The 16,423-nt window shown below is 43.7% G+C and overlaps 1 protein-coding gene across 1 annotated transcript in view; it reads right to left on the reverse strand.

The window, feature by feature from the left end:
- The window catches only part of FAM171A1 (family with sequence similarity 171 member A1), an 84,511-nt gene that overhangs the window by 67,124 nt on the left and 964 nt on the right, over positions 1 to 16,423 (reverse strand). The gene's annotated exons all lie outside the window — the stretch shown is intronic.

Genomic DNA, 16,423 nt, shown 5'->3' on the forward strand with positions numbered 1-16,423 from the left:
CTTCCCTTCTTTACTCAGGTATCCCAAGCACATAGAATAGTCTCTGGCACATAGGCCCTCAATATCTATGCTGAATGAATTACTAAAAGTAACAAGCATTTCTGGGTATCATCTGGTATATGGCCTAAATATACCTGTTTTTTGTTGTTGTTCCACTGATTTCTTATTCATTTTTGCTTTATTATTATTACTATTAATTGATTTATTTTGTTTTGGCTGTGCCGCATGGCTTGCGGGATCTTAGTTCCCCCACCAGGGACTGAACACAAGGCCACGGCAGTGAAAGCGCTGAGTCCTAACTACTGGACCACCAGGGAACTCCCCATCATTACTGGGTTTTTTTTTCCTCATTATTTTTTTAAATAGAAACTATCAAAATTCATTTGAGGAGCATTAATCAATCCAGATAACTAATTAATTGTACTTAATCGAAAAATATTTATTGATCAGCTATTATGTGCTTGATATTACACTAGGGACTGTGGAAGATGAAAAAGAGAAGAAAAAAGACATGGCTACTGTTTTTAAGGAGTTTACAGTGTTTTGGGGGGTAAGGGTGGGGAGAGGTAAGACCGATCCACGTGCCAGAGAGCAAAAAGGCTGAAGCTGGATAAGACAGAGGAAAAAAAAATAGAGCAAAAAAGAGACTAAGAGCGTCTGGAGTTTACAAACACAAACACAAACTAACAAAGAAAAAAGATCTGAAAGTACCTAGAGAAGTAGAGGTGATGTAGGGGTGATATTAACAATTTAAAAAGGGGCACCATTGGCTACACAAGCATGTATGGTGTGAATACTGGCCGTGATCATGGTTCATTGAATTCAATGGGGCAATGCTTCTTGGAAGAGAAGCAAGTTGAAGCTGAGACTGGAAGGGCGGGTGGGAAGATGAACCCTGATGGCCAGCCCAGCATTTTCGGAAGATTTCAGTATGTTCCTGCATCACATGTTTGGTCTAAGGCAGAAGCCAGAGACTTGTTTTCCCAGCCGCCCTGGTAGCTAAGATGGAGGAATGGATTTTGACCTTGCTAACCTAACTTCTGCCAATCTACTCCACCCTCATGCTGGATTTTGATTTAGAAGACAGCAGGTGCTAGAGCAGGTGCTAACAACAAGGCCCTACTGTAGAGCACAGGGAACTATGTTTAATATCTTATAATAAACTATAATGGAAAAGAATCTGAAAAATATGTATACATATAACTGAGTCATCTTGCTGTACACCAGAAACTAACACAACATTGTAAATCAACTACACTTCAATAAAATTTTAAAAATAATAAAAAAGAAGAAGGTGCTTTTCCTGACCGAGGGAGACGTCTGGATGGGGGCAGCCGTGTGAGCGGCCCCGTCTCAGGGCAGGAGGGCAGTGAGGTGGTCCCAGCTCAGTCTCCTTATATGGCTGTGCACTTCGTCCTCACAGGAGTTTTGTGAGCTCCCTAGCTGGAGTGGGAAGCGGTGGGTTGCACCCCTCAGGTTCTGTGCTGTCCTGGGATGACTCTATACGACAGAGGACCATCTCTTTGAAATTGCACCCACCTGGTTCTCCTCCCACCCCCTGGCCTTCCTTCTCAGTATCTGTGATGGTTAATGGTATATGTCAACCTCACGGGGCCATAAGGGCGCCCAGATGTTTGGTCAAACATTATCCTGAGTGTGCCTGGGAGGGTGTTTCTGGAGGAGATGAACATTTAACTAACCAAAGCAGCTCAGCCTCCCTCATGTGGGTGGGGCTCGCCAATCAGTTGAAGGGCTGAAGAGAACAAAAAGGCTGACCTTTCCCAGAGTAAAGGGAGACTTCCTCCTGCCTGCCAGCCTTTGAACTGGAACATCGGCTTTTTCCTGCTTTCAGACTTGAGCTGAAATTTCGGCTCTTCCTGGATCTCAAGCCTGCCAGCCTTTGAACTAGAACTTACACCACCAGCTCTCCTGGGCATCCAGCTTGCTGACTCACCCTATAAACCTTGGGACTTGTCTCCATAATCACGGGAGCCAATTCCTTAGAATAAATCTCTTCCTAAATGTCCGTGCATCCTACTGGTCCTGTTTCTCTGGAGAACCCTGAAAACCACAGTCCCCATCAGGGGTTCCAATTCTGCAGCACGGTGGGTGGACCCGTGGGTGTGTGGCTCAGACCTCTTCTTGCATCACACCTCCACTAGGATTCAGAACTCCTTTGCTCTTGGCAGGTTGGAAGAGTTTGACTCTGCAGGCACGAACCAGTCCATTTTCGAAGAGCACCTGCTTGATGGGTAGAGCACTAAACATTCTCTTTTAGTCCAGCATGACCTTCTCAACATCTCCTTTCTATTGGCCACAGACTCAGAACTCAATGCGACAAGTCTGTTTCAGACTGCTGGTTGGAGAGGAGGCACCCACACAGCAATTTAGAGCAAACATAAAGGCAGGGCCAAGAGGAAGGAATCGCAGTGCATCCTTCACAGGTGCAGTTTAACAGAACTGCCTGCAGACACTGGGAGGCCACGCAGCAAGCATGCCTTGTCTTCTCCCCTTTCAGCTTCAACTAATAATTCACGGCTTTAGTTATTTTTCTACAAATGACAGAAGCCAGTTATTTCGTAACTTCTCACGCAGACTCCAAAACCAACATTCTCCATCTAACAGTCACCTGCTAACAGGTACTACTCCGGATCACAGCGCCCTCTGTGGCTGTCACTGGGAGCACAGCTGAGAGGACCACTCTCGCCGGCGGAACGAACAGCCTCCGGGCTGTTCGAACAAACTCTGGCTCATCCTGCAAGGGAAAGTGAAGCCTGTGGGCTCCATCTTTTTTTTTTTCTTTCTTTCTGTGAAGATTTTGGCTCCCTCGGACCATTCTTCATGCCTTTTTATATTCCCTCAAATTGGCCTTGATTCTGGGCTTTTAATTTTTTTCTTCCCTTTTGCTGTTTAGAGCTGTTGGTTTCCACAGCAACCCACCTCGTTGGGAACCCAGTGTTTGCTGGGTTGGCCGTGGGGCTCTGTGGAAAGAAAGTCCATTTCCACCAGCAGATCAAGCAAAGGCTTTTATCCCAAGCTGCCTGGACCCCCTGTGGCTGCCAACCACCAGGGAAAGCAGCAGAAAAGCAAGTCACTCGACTCAGAGCCTCCAGCACTGTAATTAGTTATACTTAACCCAAATTCAGGGGAGTCACAACGGATTTCCATCTCTTAAGTCAAAATATAAAAAATTACTCGTTCACTTAAAAACATTTTCTAAATGGGAGGTTACTTTTAAAATGTTACCAGAACTTTGCTCTAAGAGATCCTGCCCTATATTACTTGGTGCTAACGCTTAACAGTATCCGTATACGTGGAATTGCCAGTCCTTATACAGCAATTCCAGGTACATCCTGAGCTGCCCAACATGTGAAGGGGCAGCTTTCTATCCACTTATTTGATTTCTTTTAGAAACATGGAAGGTTTACCTTGCTTTGTAACCTGATGAGAGGAGAATGCGCTTAGTTACACTAGTGTTTCCTTATAATTTATTTTCTCTGGTCTCACAGAACGTACATGCATCTTATATAGTGCTCGATTTTATTTTCTTCCCCAAATTAGTGACTCATATCCTTCAAGCAAATTATGTTTTCTAAAAAAGACCTATCCATAATATTATAGATTGTATAATATTAGCTATCATCTATAATATCGTGCATTATATAATCTGTATTAACATATATTATTAATATATCAGTTATGAATAAATTATATTAATATAGTGTATACATATGTTATATGATAACAATACAGCAATATTAATAATCGCATTATATATTAATTATATAATTATACTAGGTATTAATATATCACATGCATTAGATACTAACATTAGTTATATTCTGTATTATATAAATTAACATATAGTGTACTACAGGATGTTATATAAATATGATGACATATTCTTATATTGATATATTATCTATTATATATAATAAAGTATACAATATAGCTCAATAAAAATCTGCTACAGTTTGTACATCCTAGGACTCCCTTATACCCAGTTTCTAGCTGCACTAAAGCGTTTGGCAATTTTTGTGTATTTTCATCCTAAAAATAATATTCAGTTTGGTATATTCTGCGAAGAAGAGAAGGGACAGATGCAGGCAAGTGTCGGGGGACACATGTGCTGGCACTAGTCCCTCCTAGCGTCACTGATGTTCCCCTCAGCGCCTGTTCTCTATTCAAGCAACTTTGGCTCTTGACCGTACCAAGCGCTGCCCTAAAACCTCTCTATCAAGCTGCGGTCACAATATCTGACACAGAATTCCCACCCACACGAGGCTTTCCTTGTAAAAGTGTCCCTCAGTTTTCAGTGGAGGATTGTGATCTCCGTACCTCCATTTGAATTTCTACCCACTTGAAAAAGCATATGAGATATGTTTGCTGCGGCAGCCCTGGGAACTCAGGATCTCATTTTGTGCCTTTCTGTGTTCTCCAGTTTCTGGCAACTGACTCCTACCTGAACTTCATGAAAAGACGGCTCCGTGGTGACTCACGGTCACAGCTTCAGTTTGGAACACGGACGAGAGCCCTGTGTGAGCAGCCAACGAGGGCTGTCCCCAGGCGCCCTCCTGCTGGCCGCCCGCCTTCCACAGGGCACGTGCTTTGAGCTTATTCACCATCACTATCTCTGCAGGCTCTGCACACGAACATTCACCTCAACCCCTCGTGTCTGTCCCTCCCAGACATGAACTTCCGTCTTGGCAGGGCTGCTAGGATCCCTGGGGCCGTAAATCAGTGGATTCCTCCCTCTTCCCGTAAGACGTATGTGTGAGGATCACACCAATGATCATCTTGTTAACAACGCTTTTTAACCGACATCGTCAAGTTGCCAAGAATGTCGAAATACACAATAAACATTCATCACAGAAGTATGGCAATTAAAGAAGCTCTGATAAATGCATACAGGATACATGATACACACATGTATGACATGTATGACATCGACCTTTTCGATGACTTTTCAAGTGACAGGATGCCTTCTTCTCCCCACATGAAACACTCTATAATGGAAATAGAAAATGCAATACTCAAATGCCAACAACCTCCTACAACTTTTTGGATAAGGATGCTGTTAGGTTTATCTATTCACCAATAAGTTAAATGGCAGGAGTCATTCTCTGTTATTGCGCCTGGTACAACATGAGACTTTCTGAGGCTGGTTCCACATACAGGTTATGCTATAAAAGCAACTATAAAGTGATTACACTCTTGCCACTAATCAAGGGGTTATTTAGGTTAAACATCCCAGGATAACCTGAAAACCATTGCTGGATATACCTGATTGAACTGTACAACTTACGTACATAACCAAGTGCTCCCAAGCAAAATAATTTCACAGTGTTTCTATGATCTCACCTAAAAAATTATATGACAGCAAATGCCACTGACACAATCCCAGTTTTTTAAAAATGGCAGCAGGAATCATGTAGATTTCACTTTAAAGCACTACATGAAAATATGACTGCTTGTCTTGGGGGAAACCTGAAAAAAATTCAAACCGATTTAAAATAAAAGAAAGCTTTAACTGTTCAAAAGTAATTAGAATTGAAGCAGTTATTGAACACCAGAATGATGCTAAACATAGCTAAAAAGAAAAGTTGTAGTTCCAACTTTAAAGAACTTTTCCAGAAAAATCAATGCATATATATAAACCTAACAATTTCCTCGTTTTCCTCAGATATGGGAAAGTACGTAACAACTACAACAGGAAAATGTAAATACGGTAAATGTTTCTCTAAGCTTCGCACAATCTCCTTCACGATTAAACAAGAGAATAATGATGATGCAATACTGCGTTGAAAGAGGACCCACAAGTATTTGTAAGGAAATTACCATAGAAACCACTTGAACATGACTTCAGTTTTGTTGGTATTTTAAACTTGTCACAGAGGCATAAAAGTTCCCTTAAGAGAATTCAGAAGAATCCAGAAACCATGAAGTTAATCAGCAATATTAAGCACGTCTATAAAATTTACATACACACCTCAACCAAGCTTTAAAGATGTGTTGGAAGATGCTTGTGGATAGGTTGCCAAGGGAACCTGGTGGAGGAAAAATTCTGCGTGCATGTGTGTGTGTGTGTGTGTGTGTGTGTGTGTGTGTGTGTGTGTCTTTCCAGATCTCCTTTTATTTACAGATACACATTTTTTTAAAAATTTTTTCAATTTTTATTTTTTTTTTTTTTTTTTTTGCGGTACGCAGGCCTCTCATTGTTGTGGCCTCTCCTGTTGCGGAGCACAGGCTCCGGACGCGCAGGCTCAGCGGCCATGGCTCACAGGCCCAGCCGATCCGCGGCATGTGGGATCCTCCCGGACCGGGGCATGAACCCGTGTCCCCTGCATTGGCAGGCGGACTTCCAACCACTGCGCCACCAAGGAAGCCCCAGATATGCATTTTTAATACGTCTGTCCAGGGCTTGGTCAAGACCAAGATTACATGGCATTTCTTTTGAATCAGAAGGCTTCAGATGTTTATTATTAAAAGAAATCTGTTTTAGCAAGTCATTTCTCTCTCTAGGAAGAGACCAGTTAGAAAGTGCTAAATGGAGCTGGCTGGGAGAAAGCTGACATTAAGTACTTTTAGAATTTAAAAAAGGGTCAAAAAAGGCAAGCAGAAGAGGCTCATTGGAAGGCTGTGAATGGCCCAAGTGTGTGAGGCTCGCTGGTACTTGAAGTACATGAGAGAAAGATAAAGGTCCTTGAAGCAGCGGTAGTGAGAGCAGTGGTTATCTTTCCAAAGAAAGAGATATCTAACAAGCTACAGTGAACCGATTATTAAAATCTTCTTTTCGGAACTGTAAATGGAAAGTAACCTTTAAAAATTGTATAAAAATTAAAAAATTTTAAAAATATATTTAAAAAATTTTATGTACCCATAAAATTTTTCCTTTCCTGTTTCAGAAGAAGCTTAATTATCTAGGGCACTTCAGGGTCTTCCATGTGCACATACCTGACTACCGGGGAGTGTGTACAGAACGCATGGCTCACAGCCAACCTATCTGGGGTCGGCTACCAGGCTCCTCGCTTAGGAGCTGTGTGGTCTCAGTCAAGTCCATCAGCCTCCTGGAGCCTCCATTTCTTCATCCATAAAACAGGGGTTCCAACTGCCTTGAAAACATTGTAGGATTCGCAGGACGGGGATGACGTGTGTAAGGCGTCTGTGGGCACAAGGTCATTCCTTATCTTGCCTCCTTGCCAGTATCCCTCTGACTTTACCTGGTGAAACAAAATCTCAAAACCACCCCTCACAGCCCTTCCTCCTCCAAAAGCCTCTCGATGGGAGAAAAATTAAAAGACTGTGTTTTTCAGAGCACAGGGCTTGGGGCTCTGACCACCTGGATTTGAGTCTCATCTCTCCACTTACTGCTTCGTGCTCTTAACTGGAGTTTTCCTGTCTGGAGAAAAATGGGGGTGATGCCCCCCCGTAACCATCTCAGGGAGCTGTCGTGAGACAGTAAGGGTAAGGTGCTGGCATGCAGCCTAGCACACAGTGGGGGCTTAATGAGCTTCCTCTCTCCCAGCATTTGACTCTGAAACAAGGATCATCGAGGGTCTTCAGGAAGCGTATAAAAGCCCTCCCGAAAAGGTTCATGCAAGGGGCTGACCACAGCTGAGTACGGCTCACGGAAGATTCCCTTTCTCCTTCACACCCACTGCTGACAATTCCCAAGGCGACAGGGAGCTGGAGGGGTGGCAAAAGCCATTGTTAGGCTCTGCTGAACATGAATTCTCCCTGGGCTCTTGCATTTCTGCACACTTCGTGAGCCAGGCACTGATTACCCTGGTTGTGGACTCTCTCTTCAAGGATGTTTGTTTAAATGCAGGGCAGGGTGTGGAGAAAAGGGAGCCCTCCTGCACTGTTGGTGGGAATGTAAATTGGTGCAGCCACTATGGAGAACAGTATGGAGGTTCCTCAAAAAACGAAAAATAGAGTTACCATGTGATCCAGCAATCCCACTCCTGGGCATATACCCTGAGAAAACCATAATTCAAAAAGATACACGTACCCCATGTTCATAGCAGCACTGCTCACAACAGCCAAAACATGGAAACAACCGAAATGTCCATTGACAGATGACTGGATAAAGAAGATGTGGTACATATATACATCGGAATACTACTCAGCCATAGAAAAGAACGAAATAATGCCATTTGTAGCAATATGGATGGACCTAGAGATTATCGTACTCATGAAGTACGTCAGAAAAAGAAAGACAAATACCATTTGGTATCATTTATATGTGGAATCTAAAATATGGCACAAATGAACCTATCTACAAAACAGAAACAGACTCATAGACATAGAGAACAGACTTGTGGTTCTGGGGGACAGGGGAGGGAGAGGGATGGAGTGGGAGGCTGGGATTAGCAATGCCAACTTTTATATATAGAATGGATAAACCTTATAATGTTCTAATTAACACCGATATTTACGGAATCCAACTTATAGGGGTTTTCTAAGAAATTTAAAAGCTTTCACAATTTAACTTTCTTGCTTCATCTGAGGGGGAAGAAAAATCTGACTCTCCTGAACAACAGCGTACTTGGTCCTTGTGATGTTTTTCCACAGCGATCGTCAGCATACAATATTTTCCACACTGTTTACGTTTATAGAATTGGTTCTTCGTTTGTGCCAAATGGATCAACATTTTGCCTTCTAACTTTCATAGCTCGTGTACTGGCATCAATGTCAATAAAGGGATTTTATTTTCTGCTCTTGCCTTGAAAAATAAGAGCTCCACGCTCTTCACAGCCAACTCGGTTAATAATTCTGCAACGTAAGATGGATAATTTTTCCAAGTTGTAGCACAGAAGGTCTGCCATGTTTTGTCTTATACTTGGAAGTCGATGCTATTTTTAGCTCTGCCTTCACAAAGGCATTATTTTTTTTTTTTTTTTGCGGTACGCAGGCCTCTCACAGCTGTGGCCTCTCCCGTTGCGGAGCACAGGCTCCAGACGCGCAGGCTCAGCGGCCATGGCTCACGGGCCCAGCCGCTCTGTGGCATGTGGGATCTTCCCGGACCGGGGCACGAACCCATGTCCCCTGCATCGGCAGGCGGATTCCCAACCACTGCGCCACCAGGGAAGCCCACAAAGGCATTATTAAATGTCACCTGTCAAATGGGTCACAGGTGTAGAGTGCACAGGGAATAGTCATTTGGTGCAGGCCAAGAATTCAAAAGTTCTAAGAGTGGCAGGGCCAATGACTGCATCCCAAAGGCACCCCACTGGCCCAAGGTGTTCAGGGTAAAAATGTAGGCAGGGAAGTCCACATATGAAAGAGATTAAAGTGAAGTTCCAGGGCGGCCCATGGCTGATGACTTTCCCTGCACATTATCAGGGAGGGAGAGACTGCCGGTGACTGAAACTTCTGCGAACCTGGGGATGGGGGCAAAGTAGTGGGAGGTGTGGGAGGCTTCACCTCCACGAGGAAGAAAGAATGAGCTCTTGGCTGTGCTATAGCCTTTACATCTCCACTGCATCCATGAGGAGCTGGAGTTTCTCATTCAAGGTGACAGAGCTGGTTTGTACCTGAGATGGGACAGTCAAGGTTGGCAGGTGTACGAATCATGTCTTTTTATTCTGTACTTTGATGCTTTGGAATCTTGGGGCTTTGCTGACTCTCCTGGGACTGCAATTCCTAAGGCTAGTTGATTCCTAGTGATAGCAAAGTACTATCTTGGAGGGCCCACCTTTGAGTTGCCTTCAGATGCAAACTAACCCACCCAGAACACACACCCACACCCACCTCCTTCATGGGACTCAATTCCAGCCCCAGGCCACTATCCACATGCTCTAATCTCCCCGGGGCCTGATATCAGACAACTACAGACAGTTCCCATGCCCCAGAGACTACGAAATCATTTAAACTACACAATCCTAACCCTGCCTGGCCTGCTTACTCGGCTTCACCCATTCCTTCCCGAGAAAACCACAATAAAGGCTCTTGTCCTGTGCTTTCCCCTCAGTCCCTCTGCCTCCTAACTGTCCCTGGTGCTTCCCCATGTGTCCCCCTGTGGAGTGATGTACCCCTTCTTCTTGGGAACTGTTGAGTATAACAAAGTATCTCTTCAAGGGCAGTCAGCTCCTGGTCTGTTGGCCTCCCCATACCTGAATAATAATACGATTTATATTTTAAAACAGTGGATGACTCAAGGTTTTCCTGGCTGAGGATAAGCCATGAACAGAGAATTGGTGCAGAATTAGTTAGGATTACACTCGTAATGACGAAGAACTTTCTAAAAGGTCTCGGATGCATGAAGAAACAGTATGTTCCATATCACAGAAAATACTTCAGCGGCAAGAGGAGAAGAGGGTTTGTCAGCCAGGCACAATAGAGCGCTTAGGTCAGACCTGGTGAACTCTAAGTTACCTTCCAGACTCTGTGACAGCTATAAAGGACCTCATGTAGTAGGCAGTGAATGAGGAATTGCAGACCCTCAACCGTTCAGGGTGACTGAAGATTTCTGAGCAGGGGGGTGAAGCAATTACATTTTTAACACTATGCAAAATGGACCACAACAGAAAGAGACTGTTGGCAGAAGAAATAATGGGGGGATTCCTGGTGAAGTCCAGTCCCAAGACCACAGAGAGAGGCTCGCTGGTGCATATGTGGGGTGCATAACGGTGGGGACAGAAATAGGAGGAAGAGTAAACCTGAACTTGAACTGACCCCCCTTCTCAACACAGGTGAGGAGAGAGACCTGGGCAGAGGCTCTGAGTGGAAGAGAGTCAACATATCACGAGGGCACGGTCTGACAGCATTGGACAGTGACCTGCAAAGGACCCACCCGAGCGGTCCACGCATATTATGATCGTGGGTTTCACATTCGCGTGCAAGAAATGTACAGACATTTCTTGCCAGGACCCACCCCCATCTTCACACCCAGAAGCACATTTATCTGAATCGGTTGACGTAAAAAGATGTTAAGTTACGGATTTAAGCTCAGGTCTTTCACTGGGGCTATGACAGCTAACGTATTTTTGGTTCTCCTTTGAAAAAGTCACATTCAAGTATTAGAATCGTGCAAACGAAAAATGTTTAAATCATCCTGTCGTCAGTATCGGGAAATTTAGAGTCATTTACTTAGCTTTTTTAGGATGAGATGTCCTTTTGAAATTGATGGCCACGATCGTCCAATTTGGGGGTGAAGACTCTCAAGGACGACCCAAAAAATAGAAATGAGGGCAGTAGCAGAAAATTGCATCCTAAATACGACAACCTGCACACAGAGAACCAGCAATTACTTCCAGATTCCCATTCTTCTGCTCAATGAGGTCACATCTACCTTCTTATCAGAACTAAATTCAGCAAACATCCACCGTGGTGATCACCTCTGCCAGGGCACGCTTTCTAGAACAAGGCTTTCCATCATTCCACAGGAATTCTGGTGTGACCTGGTGAGCCTTTCCAGGGCTTTGGGTTATGACATTTTGTGGGTGCAGACACACGCTTGGATCCACTGTACTGTTGAGATGGTCTCTGTTGAGTGATCTTATTTCCTGCTCCCATGTGTTGACCCAGGTGTATGGATGACACCGTCCATGCATCCTCAATGGGGCAAAAACTTTGACTTGTTTTTCAGGAAGTTGTGAATCAGCACGAATCCTACAACTTCCTACTCACTTGCCTCGTGAACCCATGAACTTTGCAAAACACCTATGGGGTTTTAAAAAGCTTGAGCTAACAGGGCACACACAGGATTAAATAGTTATGATTTTATCCTAAAAAAGGAAGGAACTTGAGGAAAACTCCAAAACAGTAACGTCGACCACCACAAGAATGTAAATATATTCTTCCACCATTGTGATGTTTCCTTTCCAGTCAACAAACTAGTTGAATATTTAGTGCTTTTTTAGGAACAGGGAGGCAAGGTGGGGAAATGAAGACTTTTACCTTTAATTATTAGAAATAATGAAACATTTTTATCATTCTCATGCTGTCCATATTCACACCTTAATCTTTTAAAAACAGTGGTTGCTATGCATACAATCCAAGAGCAATACATTCTACTCCATGTCCAAGTATACAGTCCAAGTACACACAGGATTTTCTTAGGAAGGGCGTGTATTGCAATTAGCCAGAAAGCAAAATCGTTACTTCATTGAGAAAGTTAATAAATGCTAGGGGGATAAAGAGAAAGTCTTATAAATAGACAAACATATGCTAACATATAGTTTTTAAAAACAGAAAGTTTTTAAAGATATGGAACAGCTCAGACAAATCACCTCGACAAAGCCTATTTTGATCAATATTTCCATAAATAGCTGCTCTAGTTTTTCAACTTTAAAAAAACAAATACAACCTTAACACGAACAGCTATTTCGTGTTGCAAATCTGGTCCCACTTTAAACTTTGAACATTCTGTTTTCTTGCTCATTCCTTATTACCATGTAATTTGTGAACAATAAATTAATGGGTGTAGATAACTTAAACATGAATACATATTAGAGGTAAGCAGAAACCAAGTTTACCTTATTTTCTAATGTAATATTTACTGTATTAACTGATACTCAAGTAATTATATTTTCACAACTAACAATTTTTTTTTTTTTTTTTTTTTTCAGGACCGGGGCCCCCCCCCCCGGGGCCCCTAACAATTTAAAAGCTACCTAAAACAAACCCCAGCATTGCTTTAAAATGACATACTCAATAGCAATGTGAATTTATTAAATCCACAAACAAACAGAATTTTTGGAAGTGAGGAATCTAACTTCTAAATGCTTGCTTTAGGACTTGAAGGTAATCTGTATTTTCTATGCTTTTATTAATTAAAAACACAGGAAATGCTAACATTTTAATGTAGAAACCTTTTGGTGATCATTAAATTATTTTTGCTTAATGATAGGGTGAATCTTCAATTGGGAGGAAAGAAGAGCATAAAAGGTATGTTTAATTTCTAAATTCTGATCTCAAACTTCGGTAGGTCTCTGGGGTTTATTCTTAAGCACCAGAAATAAAGTTGTCTTCTGGGTCTAGGACCAACCATTCTGACTGTAAGAGAAAGTTGAGCTTCACCAACCAATTGTACTTGATAGTTAAATTTTCTTTTTGGCCTTGAAAGACCAAATATGTAAAAGAATGACCTGTTTCCAATTTCTCTTGCCATGACTGCAAGGGGGCGGGTGTGGATCTAGGGAACGAGTTTGGTGAGGGAGGAATTTGGTGGGAAATAGTACCATAAAAATGATTTTTTTAAGCCTTATATATGTATGGAATATTACAGTTTCCAAAGAACTATCATTATAGGTTCTGTTATTTGATCTTAGTAGCAATCTCAGGACACAGAGCAGGTAAGGTCCCCTGCTTACAGTAAGGGCAAGTGTGACCTAAAATGCTTAAAAATACCCTAAAGATGGCAGAGTTGAGAGGCAAGCTGGACTGGTCTTGTGGCCCAGCCATGCAGTACCCCATGACCAGCCCAGGCTGGCTCTGCAGAGAAGCAGCAGCCGGCCCCCTATACTAAAAGCTCTCTAAAAGCACTCCCCACCTGGCCTGTCTTTGAAACGAAACTTTCTTCTTGGATAAAGATCCGTTGGGTTTCAGCATCGACCCTCCAGAAATCTTCTCCCTCCCTCTCCACCTCCCAGGGCTGGAAAGCAGCTCTATGGCACGATGGACCTTAGCCATCAGGAACGACGGGGGAAGGGAAAAGTCCCAGGAGGGACAGAGCCCAGGTAGCAGCGAGCACAGGGAACCCAAGAGATGCAGGATGGAGGGCACCCTAAGCATCATCTGCTCTGCCTGCAGGTACAGCACACATGGTCCTCCCTGGTCCCCAAACAATACACATTTACAACTATTGCCTTCCTTTCCAAAAATGGGCTACATATTTTAAATTCCAAGCCTAAGCATTCCTGTATGAAGACTGAGCAGGCTTTTGTACATTTATAAGCATCGTACGAGACAAGCTTTCTGCCAGCACAGGTATAATCTCAACGTATCATTTCTAAAATTTCCATTTGACTTTAATGTTTCAATGAATTAGAATGGAGAGAAGAGACAGAAAAAAAATTAAACCCATATTCCCTTTTAATTACTTTTGACCCATTTGCTGCAAAAGTAGGGAATGGCATTTGAAGGCTCCAGTCTGTGTGAAGTGACCTTCTCTGTGCAAATGCTTTTGTTTCCTCCTTTAAACAGATGTGATCTCCCTCTTGCCATTAAAAATGAATAGTCAATAAGGCGGGATCTCCATTTATCCTGGGACTCCCCTTAAATAAGCTCTAAAACGCTGCTCTGGGGGCTTAGACTGAAATCTCGGCTCACATCTGCTAGGTCTGGTGAACTTTTTCTATTCCCCCAAAGCTGCCTACCATCCAAGTACCAGAAACTGCCTTTCAAATCTGACCAGATCAGAAGGTCACCAAAGAAGGAGATAAAGAGTCCCCTGCTTATACAAGTGCTCTTGAAAGAACAACAGGAAAGAATGTTCGAGGTCCAAAGAAGCAAGGTGAGATGTGGAGGTGATACTCCTACTTGACCTGTCACCCTCACCCCAAGCCCCCGTTGCCACGTTGCTGCTGAGCTGTGAAGTGAGTCTGCTGTTACGTGGGGGAGGTTCCCAACGCTGTTCGGCCTTCGAGTCCCTTCTTTAAAACACTACGCTGAAGCTAAGGGCGTGTGGAGACTGCTCTGGCTGGAGCCAGCGGGGCGGGGCTGGAGAGAGCAGGGTGGCCTGGAGTACCACCTGCTCTGAGCCCTCACCTGCCGCCCCACACCTGGAGGACTGTGCCACTCAGAGGTCCACAGAATTGCCGTCTGCAAATTGAACTCCGACTTCTTAAAACATTTGGTAGCGGAGTTCAGCACTTTCTTTTTGAGCCAGATGCTCTTGGTGAAGTAAGCAGAGTGCCGTGTTCATTCCGGCGCGAGCTCTGTACCTCCCTGGATGCCAGGAACAGAGCATGGTGCTGGGGAGCCAGCTCCAGGGGGTCCTGGAGTTGAACAGCCCTTGACGAGAACGTGTTTCATCCACCATGGAAACAGGTGGAACTCCTACTCTCAACAGCATGAGCTGCTTTGCAGCCACAGAACCTTCTCTCTGTTCCAGGAATCAGCAGCTGGAGAAAGGGAATCTGAAAGATTCAGGAGGGAGACTTCCAGCATCTGTGGCTGAAATGCCCCTGGATTCCCTGCCCAAGGCAGCAGCCTATTCCATGGCCCAATAGCTTTGGATACTAGAAAATCCTTCCTTTTCCTGACCTAAAATTTTCCCTTCTGTAACTTCTCTCTCCTCGCTACCTTAACTGGGGCCTCGGGAGTCAAAGATTAACACTTAGCTTCCCTCCTAAAGACCCAACCCAGCAAGAATTTGGAGACGACAGTATCTAAACCATAGGTGGCCTCTACATCAACTAGATAAACTTTCACAAGTCAACTTTACTATGTATAGTAGAGGAAGTGACCATTTTTAAAACGCCGGAGACCTGGGCATGCGTAGATTTTAACTTTTGTGCTTTTGTATATTTCCAAGTCTTTTATAATAAAGTGCATCCAATCTAAAAGGAAAGTTAAGGTGAATAAATAAACATTGCAAGGGTAAAGAAAAAGATAGCACTGCTAGGTGGATAACTGCACTCACTCTCCACTCTGTCATCCTGAATTTGGAGAAAAATGAAAAAAATGTATTTATGAGTTTGCAGGAGCACGTGATCTCAGGAAAGCAAGTCTCCACCGTTCCTGAACGAGGGCAACTTGCTTCCTGCCAGAACTGAGCAGAATTTCATTGAGTCCACACTCTGAGCAAGCAGGAATTGCTCCTGCCCTGTGGACTGAGGACAGGACAGGACTCACAGAGATCTGGCCTCTCCTCCCATGCTCTTGCCCTAAGTCACCTCTGTCTCGCTGACAGATATTTCCTGTTGACAATGTGCTTCCCTGATCAGAAGCAGAGAAGCCAACTCCCACTGCCAAAGCCCGATGACACGGAGGGGTGAGATGTTACGAGTCTGATCATACAGTCTCAGGTAGCAAACTGCCACCCTGTCACTGGAAAGGACTTCAAAACCGGAGGCCACATACAATGGTATAAAAACATAGGCCTGAAGGCATGCCATCATCTTGACTGAGATCCTGCTGTTATTGGCAAAAAAAAAAAAAAAAAAAGAGAGAAAGAGAACAGAAACCCATTTGGCAGGTTTTAGAATTCTTTAATTTAGCTGATTAACCAAACACACATTGTTAAAAACACAGTAGACTTGGGCACTCGTAGATCTGAACTTTCGTAGCGTTGCCTATTTGCAAGTCTTTTTAAGGCCAGCAATACGGGGAAAAGCATAATTTGGGGCATGAACCATGTGTACTGTATAAGACAGATGGTTACTGAGCCCATCTGGCCAGCTACCCAACACCACAGCTGAACGTGGCAGGGAGTTCTCTGTGCAGATCATGTAATTTCCGGGGAAAGAGTTCAAGG

This window comes from Neophocaena asiaeorientalis, unplaced genomic scaffold, assembly GCF_003031525.2.
Source record: "Neophocaena asiaeorientalis asiaeorientalis breed wild unplaced genomic scaffold, Neophocaena_asiaeorientalis_V1.1 scaffold4, whole genome shotgun sequence".
NCBI classification, from domain to species: Eukaryota; Metazoa; Chordata; class Mammalia; order Artiodactyla; family Phocoenidae; genus Neophocaena; species Neophocaena asiaeorientalis.